This window comes from Vicugna pacos, chromosome 5, assembly GCF_048564905.1.
Source record: "Vicugna pacos chromosome 5, VicPac4, whole genome shotgun sequence".
Taxonomy (NCBI): domain Eukaryota; kingdom Metazoa; phylum Chordata; class Mammalia; order Artiodactyla; family Camelidae; genus Vicugna; species Vicugna pacos.
The window spans coordinates 47,704,041-47,716,859 of NC_132991.1; the positions used below are offsets into that span (position 1 = coordinate 47,704,041).

Consider the following 12,819-nt stretch of genomic DNA (forward strand, 5'->3'; position numbering starts at 1 on the left):
TAGTGAAAAAAGGATGGAAGAAACTGTAGAATCTGAGATAAACTGTCAGTCCCTTAGGCAAGATAAGCCAGAACACCATAGTGCCAAGAACAACTAGCTCGGATTTCAGTTCTCAGTCACAAGCAACACTGCAAAATGAGGTTCAGTTTTTAAAAAGGAATTTTACCGGGATAGAAAATAATGATTTAATAGGTGAACTGAAAATACTCACATTTTAAGATTTTATATTAAGTGCAATAAAATGTTTGTTAGTATATAGGTCTATATTTTGTTGAATTTTTATTTTGTTGTGTAAAATATTAAGAAAAAGTCTTTTGTTTCTTTTCAACCCAGTGAAAACTTACAATGTAGGATAATACATTATGTGGCCTCTCTTATCTATCAACTATTATAAAAGAAAAAGAATGTTTTGCAAACACACGTTTTCCTTAGTTCCAAGTTTTGCATAAAATTTTTAAACGCTCCTCTAGCGGTGCACTATTTGTGTTGAATACATGTGTAATGCATTGGTGGTGATATGCACTTTTACTTAGATGTGTGTGAAAATGTTTTTTACAAAAAGACACTTTCAGATTGAGTTCTATCCCCATTTACACATGGATCCCTTTAATGGATGTTGAGAGTCTTGATTTAGAACTTTTAATAGGCTCGTTTACATTTTGCAAATCTCTACCTTTGAAATAAAAATGCAGTGATCCACCCATCTGCAGACAATTAAGACCAGCAGCCAAGTATAAAAGGGTGGAGAACTTTTAATAGGTGTTTATAGATTGGAAGCACCGACCCCTTTTTAAATGAAAGAGGCCTAAGAAGAAATAGTAAGTGTTAAGGATAACCATGAAATTCATTTAACCCCCCAAGCAGAAGATCTGTTATCAAAGAATTGGCAGGACTCTACACCTTCTAACTTAAGGTTCTTAGCTTAAGTACTTAGCAAAAGTACTTAGAAAAGAAATATCTTATTTAGAAGTGTTTTGATTATAAATTCTTAGCTGCTTTAAGGTCAAAACACAAGCCCACAGGAAGACCAACAGTAAGGTATGTGATATAAAAACAAATATTTCCATAAAATCTTTGCCCTAGCAAAAAGGGAAATTCTTAGTAGGTTCAAGGTGGGAATTTAGGGAATAGTATTTTTTTACAGGAAATACTGGTTAGGCGTTTTATATAGGGGGTTCTGCATTTGTGAAGGGATAATTTGCTCTAAAATATGTGGGCAACCAGCCTGAATTCTCTAATTGAGTAGTTTGCTCATAACCCCAGGCCATTAGGTGAATGTAAACTGTTACAGGCTTAGTAAGAAAATAGTCCCATTAGGACTTTTGTATTTGTATGTGGTTGTGGGTTAGAGTAACTGTTTCCAAAATCATGGATTAATGAAAAGCTCGTTTTTCTGAGTTTGCAAATACCAGCTTTGAAATGCTCAAACTCAAATTAAGCCAAGGATTCTTTTAGTCGTTGTTGTTGTTGTCGTTTTTTACAGTTAAAAAAAAATTTACAAGAGCAAATAAGTTCCACTGTAAGTTATCTAAGGAAAATCAGAGGTATTTAATTGACTGCTTGTTAATAAAGGAAAAGGGCCAAATTTTCTTTGATACTGTCATTCAATTACTTTGCTCATGTCCTAAAATTCCTGTCATTGGCCACTGCCAAGGAACTTGATACACAGAAAATGGGTATGACTTTTAGAAACTAAAGTCTAGGGCAGAAATTCAAGAAATGTTGTATACATGTGTTTCATTTAGTACACTTGCGGCGGGTAAGCTCGTATTTCTGCGAAGGAGAAGACAACTTTATGTGCTGCTTCTTGCATCCAATCTTGGGCTCCTCTCTCATAATGAATCCCTTCAGTTAAACAGTCTAATTCCTTTCCTGTTCCACGATTCCTGTTAACTCATCACATTGTTTCTTACGAGGCATAGTATACTTGTACAGCAGAGCAAGGAAGGAACCCAAAATAGACTATGTAATATTCCTTTAAATCAATAACAGTCCAATGCAGAAGAAATTCAAAGGAAGAAAATATCTGACCAAATGTATCAGATAAATTTAACAGACATTCAGAATTGAGATAATTCGTGTCTTTTTCATGTCTCCATTTTCCCATTGAAATTGGCTCTAGTACTAATGAGGTTGTGGATGCTAGCATTACATCAAACTTTCTTTAAAAAACTGAATTATACAAGAACTTGTCTTTGCAATTAAATAAATAAATGACAAAATCACAGTTAGAGCCCAACACCAAACTTTCGGGCCTCTGGGGCCAGTGCTGGGTGTTTTCATAGGGTGTTTAACTTTTACTCTGTCAGGTTTCCTTTATTCTAGCATTTCCTATTTCAAAACATTATAACAGTACAGCAAAATGATAAATATGTATTTCCCTAAACCATTTAGTTGAAAAAATCAGAATGATGTGATATGAGAGGAAATACATTAAAAAAAAAGAAATTCTAGAAGATTCTAAAGCAGAATTATTCTGAAATAACTTGTTGTAAGAAGTGAAAAATGAAACTCATATACCCAAGAGTATGCAAAGAAAAAAGGGATTTTTAAGGGGGCCCTGCTCTTCTATGAAAGTACGTATAAACTCCATACATTCACAGGATGTCCTAAAGATTTTCAAAATAGTTTGATAGTTTTGAATAGCTCTCTTAAAATTTTTCTGAAAGATATTACAAGGAGATTGTACTTATTATCTTCTTTGGATTGAGACTGAAGCTAGAATACTTGAGGAATAAATTTTGGATTAGTTGAGAGATGAGATTTGCTGAAAGGTCTGACAATAAAGGAAACACAGTGACTCTAGTAACAACCAAATGGAGAGAAAAAACTTATATCTTCAAAATTCTTCCCTTAATTTATCATTCTCAAAAGTATAAAAAATAATCCTATAGAGAAGAAAGGCAGTGACTCCCCTGATTCTTTCACATACCAGTTTACCAGTATTTTTAATATCAGCATAACTAGGAATTGTGTTATGAGCAAAATGAAAATACGTAGATGTTCCCATGGAGAGCAACCCCACTTGGAGTAACCAAAAGACACAGTTCCGTCTTTTGTTAATAAAAGCTGAGACCTAACAGAGGAAAAAAGATCCATCAATAGAAATATAAAATTAGAAACTATCTGCATATAAAGATGCTTCAAGAGGATCCTAAGTGATTTTTAGAAGAGATGAAGGTGGAATTTTTAAAGAATAAATATCCCATCTCCCTTAGTTTCATCTTGCATGTACAATACCTTTAGTAAATATTTTTAGGTGAATGAGAAAGGAAAACAAGCCTGTTATGACACAACATCTATTTCATGAGAAAGGAAATACAGTAAGTATTTGTTCTTTCAAGTTTACTAAAATAGTGTTTGCAGTAGGTTCCCAGTAGATAACTGTGGAAGTCAGGTGAGGAGGTTTCATTTTAGCATTCTCTCTTGTATGTTTGAAATTTTCCATAATAAATATTTAAAAAATGAAAAAGTGTATTCTCTGGGGTTTGCAGAGTCGATAAAGTGGCATTTGCAAAATTCACGTTTTGCAATCAAAACATGGAGATTGTTGTGGTATTTCTTCTCGAGGAAAAGACTTGCTGGGAGAAGGGATAGCACCTTGGGGTCTGTTCTGTCTAGTGACAAACACGGAGGTGGAATGAGGCAGAAAAGGAGTCAGAGGGAGGGGCAGGCTGCCGTTTTAAGTGTGGTGGCTATTTTAATACTACAAGATTTTGTTCTTCGGATGCTTTGCCACCTCATTAACCTATGTGTCATTCTGAAGTATTTTGCCATGCTCTGATGATTAGAGACTTGCTCGCTAACAACACAACATTTTAAATGCAAGCTCTTCCCTGGAGTCGTGGTGAATTAATTTTCAATTAGTTTTCATTAATGAACTTCATTTTTATGGGTCTAATTGCTGTCCCAGCTTCAGGAAATTCAGCGAGTACTTTGGTGGGGTAGGAGGGGGCAGCTATACGAGTCAGGAAACCCTGGGCCCTTTTCTGGAGACCTTACTTCAATCATCATCCAAAACAAAAACTTATGTCTAATGATATATCAGACACGTTCCAATAGAATCCATGCATCTTTCCTGGTGTCTATTGAGGTAAGTTTCATTGCTGGCTGCACACAGTGTTTATTTTGTACCCCAAACCAGGCTCAAGAAGGGAAAAGATGGGCATTTAAGTAGAAAAATGCTCTGAGCATGGCACTCACTCTTTCTGTACCTTTACTTCCTCTCACAGATAAAGGTTGAGTCCAGATTGTCTAGCCCCAGATAATATGTGTCTGTAATTGTTGGCAAATAATAAGAATGACTAATACAGAAAGATAAACTACATAGTAAAACCAATGTTCTTGGGTTGCTAACGAAGGACTAGTACCTGGGTAACCCACCCACAAGCCAAAATTCTAGCAGCTTCTCAGGGAGAGTGTGATGCTCTTGTGCCCAAAGACTACAAGTTTTCTATGCTCTTTCCATTTCCATGTTAAAAACCTGCAACGGAGAGCTGTGATATACTCACCACCCATAGCCCAAGGCTTCACCTTTATAAAATTTAATAAACATTTTCCTTCCTCATGATTTTTCCATGAAAACGCTAAGCTTATCTATAACTTAATCCTTTGGTGTTTGCTCTTAAGGAGGCACACATTTTTTTTTAAAGCACACTGTGATTTTAGAATCATAAAAAGGTATTTAATTTCATCTTGTTGCTTTGACTCAGAAATAAAGTTTATTTCCTAGTTAACGGAGTTAATTCTTCCCTTCACACAGAAATGATTAAATATTCTTTTAGTAGGCATTTCTTGAGTGCTGATTTATTCCTAATACCAAGATCTTCAGGATCATAATCTAAAAAACAAAGACAAAAAGCTAGAAGATGGAGTCCTGTGCCAGTGAAATGATAAAGTAGTTGAGATGACAATAGAGGAGTACATGAAACTGTAGAATATGACAAAGCAACAGATGAATAAGTGTAAGATGATGCAGTCAAAATTGTAAGGGGAAGTACCCAGGCAATGTAAAATAGAGCAAATCACGATGCCATAAACCTTAGTTGGTGTTTTATTATCTTTTTACCTTTCTTCATCACGAGCAGCTTCTCTGCATTACTGATCACTTTATTGTGAAAACAAACCCAGATTTAGATTCTTTTTAAATGAGTAGTATCTTATAGACAGAAGCATTTCCTAGCATTTGGTTCCTTACCACAAAAAGGTAGAAGAATAAAACTGGGGAGGGGGCAGGTATAGCTCAGTGGTAGAGTGAGTGCTTAACATGCATGAGGTCCTGGGTTCAATCCCTAGTACTCTCCATTTAAAAAAAATAATAAACCTAATTACTTACCCCCCAAAAAACAAACACTCACACACACACACACAAAATAACATTGGGGATCTTGTATAATGATGTAAAGATAATGACTTCCCCCCGAATCAGCAAGAAACTAGAAATATGAAATAACTTATTATGTAAGTCACGTTTAAAGATCTGGAATATCACAGTACAGATTAGAATCCAATCTGTAAAAATAAAGAAAGAGTGAAAGATCATAAAACTGAATTAATAACGTACAGGAACAAAACTGACCCTCAGAAGAAATAGGTGGCCCATTAGTTAATGCAATGAGTTAAAGACAATTTGTCAGAGCATTCAGAGGTGTTTAATCTTTAATAAATTTATATGTTTCTAATAAATATTGTCTACCTACGTAATTGGTTACAAACTTAAGGTCTGCAGCCTGACGGCGTAACAGAAAGCACTCAGGTTTCAGAGTCAGACAGACTTGAATTAATCCCACTTCTGACATTTATGGACAGGTTCTTGGGCAAGTTTCTTAGTTTCTTTGAGTCTCGGTTTCATTATTAACAAAGGACAAACAATAATAATGCCTACATTCAAGGATTTTTGTGAGGATTCAACAGGATAACTCACGTAAAATGTTCGCACATGGGAAGCACTCAATCAAAATAAACTATTGTTATGACATATATTCAGCTGAACAAGAGACAAGCAAGACTCTCATTAGTGAAGTCTATAAAATATTTTTATTAAAAACTTCTAATACATTTGGAGACATAACCGAAATGAGAATTATGTGACTGCCATTACTTGGGCTGACTGGTGGTCAATTAAAAAAATTGATGAGATATCATCAGTTTCCAAATCTCAACTTCTGGCACAAAAATCAAGTATTTAATATTATTTTGCCTTCATAATTCCACAGAAATATCAAACTATTGGGTTCTATCTCTTGCCTAAACTCTCCTAAGTTAAATCAACAATAATATATATGTCCTGTGTCTTCCCATGAATAAAACGTAAGTGAACATATGTGCGAAAATAAACTCTCCTGCAGCCATCCACCTGTTTTCTACATATTCTAACATGGAAACATCAGTTCTTGTAAAAGAACCACTGTGAAACTAGCATTGTAGTACATTTTTCTAAACTCAGCATAATAATGCTTTTTTAACATGACACATGTTTGTTTAAGACATTAAATGACTTTTTCGGGATTCTCTAATCTTAGTCACAGTGTTCTCATAAGAAGAATGATTCTTTATTACTTTGATCTTTTTAAAGAAACAGCTATACTTAGTAGCTGAAAGTCAAATAGTAATACCAGAAAAAGGCAATGAGAGAGAACTGAGTTAAGTTATAATTCTAACTCTGCAAGATACTTTTTAAAATAAGTCATTTTACCTGTGCTAAAATAGACTGTTAAAAAATAAAATAAAATAGACTGTTATTGCCCTCATTCTAACCTAATAAAATGTTAATTATTTTGAAACAGTAATACATGTACATAGTTCCAAAAATTGAAAAGTTCAAAAGGATATCCTCCCTCCCTGAACTCACAACTAAACTTAGTTCATAAGTTGGAAGCACTATGCAGTCATGCACATCATAAATGATTTACATTGATTTTTCCAGATAGGTAGATAGATAAAAACTTTTACTTCTGACTTAATATATATAATATGTATTATATATTATATTATTTTATACTATAATATTAGTTCATAATGTATATTAAATCAGAAGTAAAGTAACAAATAGGACAATAAGTTGCTGCAAATCTTTGGTGATTTTTAGTTTTGAAGAAAATATTTAGCATAAGATGTAGTCTATTGTAGTGTAAAAAGTTCTGAAAACCATTTCACTTAAGGTTCTGCTTACATGAAGTCAAAAGGAGAACTGAAGCAAATACTATAAGCCCCTATCTAGTCAGACTCAAATAACCAGAATTCCTTGTAGTCATAGGCAGTAATTTATGTTCCTATAGATGGCCCTACGACTCTGCAAGATGAAAGTACCTTTTGAAGCACAAAGCAGTACTAGCCTAGTCTTAGTCTTCGTAGTAAAGTCATTTTATTATGTCCTTGAAATGTAAGATTCAGAAGTAAAAGTTAGATATGTGTGGCAGTATTTTTGTTACTCAGAATATTAAATGAATCATAGTATTTCATTATCCTTGAGTTCTTTTTAAAAAGAATTTTCTTGGGAGGGTATCGCTCAGTGGTAGAGCGCATGCTTAGCACGCACAAGGTCCTGGGTTCAATCCCCAGTATCTCCATTAAAAATAAACAAATATATAGATAAATAAATTTAAAAAAAGAGTTTCTTTTAAGTTTACTGTGGAAATAAAGAGGACCTGTGGAGAAAAGGGAAGAAAATCCTTGCCTACACCACATTATGAGGAAGACTTCTGTTTGTCCTTATTCTTGAGGGCATTAATATTAATATTGCCTTAAAATATGCTAAGAAATTTCATCTTTTTTTTCAGTTTTTCCTAATAAATAAATTGCATACAGTCAAACATTCAGATGTTTTCTTAATAGATTTTGATTCCATAAACACAACATTTTAAATGCACATAAATAAGTGTATTTTTAATGATTAAAGTACAGCTCTTCAGATTATTTTCTACAAGGAAAACTACTTTTGGTAAACACAAGTTGTTATGCTGAGATATCATAAATGTACGTTGAACATTTATGGTACTCAGTTTTATAAGTTAACAATTTAATGCCATTTACTACTTTTTTACATAATTTAATTTCTTCAGAACTAGTTATTTCTGTTTTTTACAACCATTTTAATAATTATGCATTGTACATAGTTTGAATAACCATGTTCAAACCTGTCTCCCTGAATCTAATTCGGAAGATATATTTTCAGCAGAGAAAATTGTGTTTAGAAGTTCCTATTGAAAAATTAAAAAATATTTTATGTCTGCTTTGCTTTGAGTTTTAAAAATGTTTTGAGCATTAATAAATTGTTCCATTATGAACTATTACTTTTTAAATATTTATATGCATTGCATTAGAATACTTCTATTTTGACAGATAGAGACAAAAAGAAGCAAGGTAATACACAATTACACCAGAAAGATTCTGTGTCATCCAACACTCAGTACTCACCCGAGGGTATGCTCAGAGAGCCACTACCACAGCATCCTGTTGTGTTTTGATGACATATGATAGGCTTCCAAAATTAAGAGTATTTGGCTGCCTACTGGCACGTACCAGTCTTAAGAGATTTGGGGGGTTTTGGTTTTTGCTTTTGTAGAGGGATACATTTAAAATGTCTTCTGTGTTTTGATAAGTACTTTTGAGAGTTTACAAAGCATTCATCTCTTCAGATTTGTGATTCTGGTTAAGAAAACACGCTGAAATCACATTTCTTCTGTTTCTGCTTTCTTTACAGTTCTCTCTTCCACCCCATGCCTATCTCTCCTCCTTGTACATTGGGGTCACTTCCATGTTCCCTTTTTCTCAACCAAACTGCACTTTCTAAAATATATTTTAAAACTAGATTAGGGAAGGTATAAATTTGGTTGTGATATCTGTCTCTCGTGCCTGACCTGGGTTATGAGTGGCCTCCAGACCTTCCATATGTGCACCAGCATCTCCAATTTTGTTCAAGACCTACAGGGTTAGCTCTGCCTCTGCACACCCTTGACACCCACGGCATAACCGGAGTCACTCTCACTTAACTTCAGCTCTATAAAATATGCAGCTTATGCCCTAGAATGTTTCCACTATATAAATCAGATTTCAGTAAGATTCCAAAACATGGAATGTATTTCTAAACCATAAGGAAGAGCGTAGAACCTCATCTCAAACTGCACATAGCCAGGTCACTCTGTGGCACTGATTGTTTTCAGAATGAAATGAAAGTTTTCAGAGTCATATAAACTCAACCTCAATGTCCGTGTATACACTTTCTAAATATTAATTAGGATGTTCTGTGGCTTCAATAAACTCTAGTGGGGCCTCCTCCTCCAAATCTCCAACGACTGCCATCTGGGCTGAAGCATCCATTGGCCATTTGTTTTTCCAGGTGTCAAATTTCTTTTTGAGAGTGTTATATGTAGATTTCTGAAAGAGATGGCAGTAATACTTAGCTCTATTTTCCTCACTTAGCCCCACAGGGATCAAAAGGCAGTACATATTTTGAGGTCAGTTACTCTGTCTCTTTGGTTTAGAAGGACCTTAGTTATGTCCTCTTCAAGATACAGAAGGTAAAGGAGTCTTCCTGTACCCAAAATTACCAACACCGCATGGTGAGAGATTACAGCCCTGCCGAATTCCTCTTGGCTTGGTGTAATACAACACAGCACAGACTTGAGGCAGAGAATAGCTGGAGTGCTGTGAATTGCCTTTAGCTGACTTTCTCCTTCTGGGGCCAGGGGAAGACTCAGGCATAGCAAAGCCAGGAAGAGATGGAAAAATATCATATCACTTACATGTGGAATTTTTTAAAAAAGACATAAATGAACTTATTTACAAAACAGAAATAGACTCACAGACATAGAAAACATACACGGTTACTGGGGAGAAAGGGGTGGGAAGGGATAAATTGGGAATTTGAGATTTGCAGATACTAACTACTATTATAAAATAGATAAACAACAAGTTTATACTGTATGGCACAGGGAACTATATTCAATATCTTGTAGTAACCTATAATGACAAAGAATAGAAAAAGGAATATATGTATATATGTGTATGACTGAAACACTATGCTGTACACCAGAAATTGACACAACATTGTAAACTGACTACACTTCAACTAAAAAAATTTTTTTTTAGATAAATTTTTTTTTTTAAAAAGAACACAGGCATTGGGTTGTTCAAATTCCACACATTGCTAGCTGTATGGCTTTGGACAAGTTAATTAAGCTCAACTTTCTCCTGTATTGGTAGATAATAACAGCATATACTTCACAGGGTTTCAATGGGATCATGTGTGTAAAGTGCCTGGCACATGGTGAGCATTCAGGAAGTGTTGGCTATTATTTCATTCATTCATTCAACACACGCTGAGCACATATTACAAAGCATTTTATGCATGAGACACAGAAGTCTTGGGCAGTCATACCAAGTTCCTGTTGAAACAGAACTGGGACATAGATGTCCTAATATTTACTTTCATCTCACCAGGGTGAGCTGGTTTTCTTAATGGGAGAGTTAAAACCCAACTTAGATTTGGGAAACAGCCAGGAGCTTCTCAAAAAATTAAATATTTCACAGAAAAGCCAATTTCCTGTTTCAATTTTGTGAATGGTATAATGATTTCAACCACGTCTAAAATGTTTTCATGAGTGGAACCAAACAAGACTGAGATGTAAATGTGCCCCACAAAAGAAAATGCCAACAGATCCTTAAGTCACACAAAAATCCATTTTATCTACATCTTGCATGATCTAAAAATCATGCCTTGTTGTCAAGTAAGGGCCTCGAATTTTTAGTTCTTTAATTGTACATATTGTCTTTATCTCTTCATATAATGATATTCTTACCAATTTTAAACAATACTATATATAAGAAATAATAATCAATAAGGACAATGGGTGAGGGGAAGGAGGAGATGAATTGATGATTTATTTTCCCAAATGAATGCTGAATCCCAGAGATTGCCTAACAAAGTAAAGTTATTACATTACACATTAGGCCACACCCTCCTTACCAAATGCTGATGTTAGATTCCCTAGGGAACAAAAACTACTTAAATCTTTAATTTCCATATTACTACTACTGAATTGAAAATTCCAGGCCCTGTAAAACCAGAATATCTTATGAATGGTTAAAAGACTATAATGAAATCAAATTAAATACAAATTTCTTCACATATTCTAATAGGAATCTAAACATACAATATTTCAATTATTTCTGCATAACGATGCAAAAATATGTTTATGTTAAAAAGTGATAAAATCAATAACTAGTTAGCGTGGTCACTAAAACACTTCAGTGTTTATTCAGGACAAAAACAACAATGAGACTCCCCACTGAAAGCAGAAAAAGTAGTTCCATTAAGTCTGTCCAAATAATTTGACCAAATTTAATTAATGCTCTGCAGGCGGATTTTCCAAACATCTTTAACCAAAATGCTGAGGTTTGACAGAGAAGACCTACATTTCATGACATGAATATTTCAGTGTTGAAACTGGATTTTTCCTGAATCCTGCTAATTGAAAACTGTACCAAGATTAATAAAAAGTAAATAAATTTTGAAACAGCCAAGAGTCAAAATGAATATTTTGAATGACAGCAGTTCTAGGCTTATAATCATTTCTTTGGCCCATATAAAAACCTCCTTACAGCCCCAGTTTCACAGTTGTGCATTTCTGATGAGGATTATTTATTATAAGAAAAGCAAGATAGTTCTGGTCTGTGTAAATGCATTTAAAATTTGCTCTACTGTGAGGTATCATCTTGATTATGAAAGAAACTAAGAGCGAATATTATTACAAATGATAAGACTTTTTATGCAAAACCAGCACTTGACAGTGTCATTTACAATAACAGTGAGTCTTTTAATCCATGTAATTCCTGGAATACGTTATCTGTTGTACATGGTCCTTTTCAGTTTGGGGTCACATTGTAGCATAGCTCTGAACTTAACATTCACTTTTATGTTCCCCCTTCCCAGCACAATAGCAATTTTGAAGCTGATCAAAGTAAGATTACTCCTTATCTAATAGGAATTGATATGAATCCATTCATTCATTTCACACATTTTTATAGAGTGCCTATTATGTACCAGCTAGAGACCTATGCTGAGGAAAAGTCATGATCCCTGTTCTCATAAAGCTTAGAGTCTACTGGAGGAACCAGACTTTTAACAAATAAACACAAAAATAAGTGTATCAATTAAAGGTGATAAGTTTTATGAAGGAAAATTATAGGGAACCATTAGCTAGAATAGGAAGATTCTAACTTAGTTTGGGAGCTCTAAGGAAAAGCCTCTAATTTAGTTTGGGAGATTAGGAAAGCCTCTCGGCAAACCTGACATTTAAGATGAGAATTAAAGAAAGATTATGATTTGGCTAGGCAATCTAGTGGAGGAATGGAGTGGACTTTGCCATTCCCTCTCCCCACCCCTAACACGAAGTACACTGCCACAGGTTTGGGCTGGTATAGAACCCACCCTCATCTCAAAGATTGGGCCCAGATTGGTCCAATCAAATCTCCTTGCCATAGTGATTGGTTCAAAGTCGGACTGGCTTAAGCCAATCAGTATATGACAAAACGCAGGTTGAAGTAACTGGTTCATCATGGGCATGTGACCCAAGCTGGATTAATGAGAATGAAGGTCAGGACTTCTGTCTGAAGGTGAAAGAGAAAGAACTGTTTTCTCTTTGGATGTAAATGAGAACATGTAGCCTGTGAGCTAGTGGCAGTCATTTGTCTACCATGAGAAAAGCCAGCTTGAAAATAAAGCCAACAAAAGAAAGAAAGAAACACAATAAAGCCAACATACAGGAGAGAGAAGAATCAGGAATATCACAGTGAAACAGTGCCCTAACGGTATTATGA

General features: G+C 34.6%; 1 long non-coding RNA gene across 2 annotated transcripts in view; it reads left to right on the forward strand.

Annotated features, from left to right (window-relative positions):
• Positions 1-11,441, forward strand: part of LOC140696401 (uncharacterized) — a 33,651-nt gene extending 22,210 nt beyond the window's left edge. For both annotated transcript variants that reach the window (XR_012072685.1, XR_012072686.1), the window contains one exon: positions 11,360-11,441. This is a non-coding gene — a long non-coding RNA (uncharacterized lncRNA). The remainder of the gene's footprint in view (positions 1-11,359) is intronic.
• Positions 11,442-12,819: the final 1,378 nt, after the last annotated feature.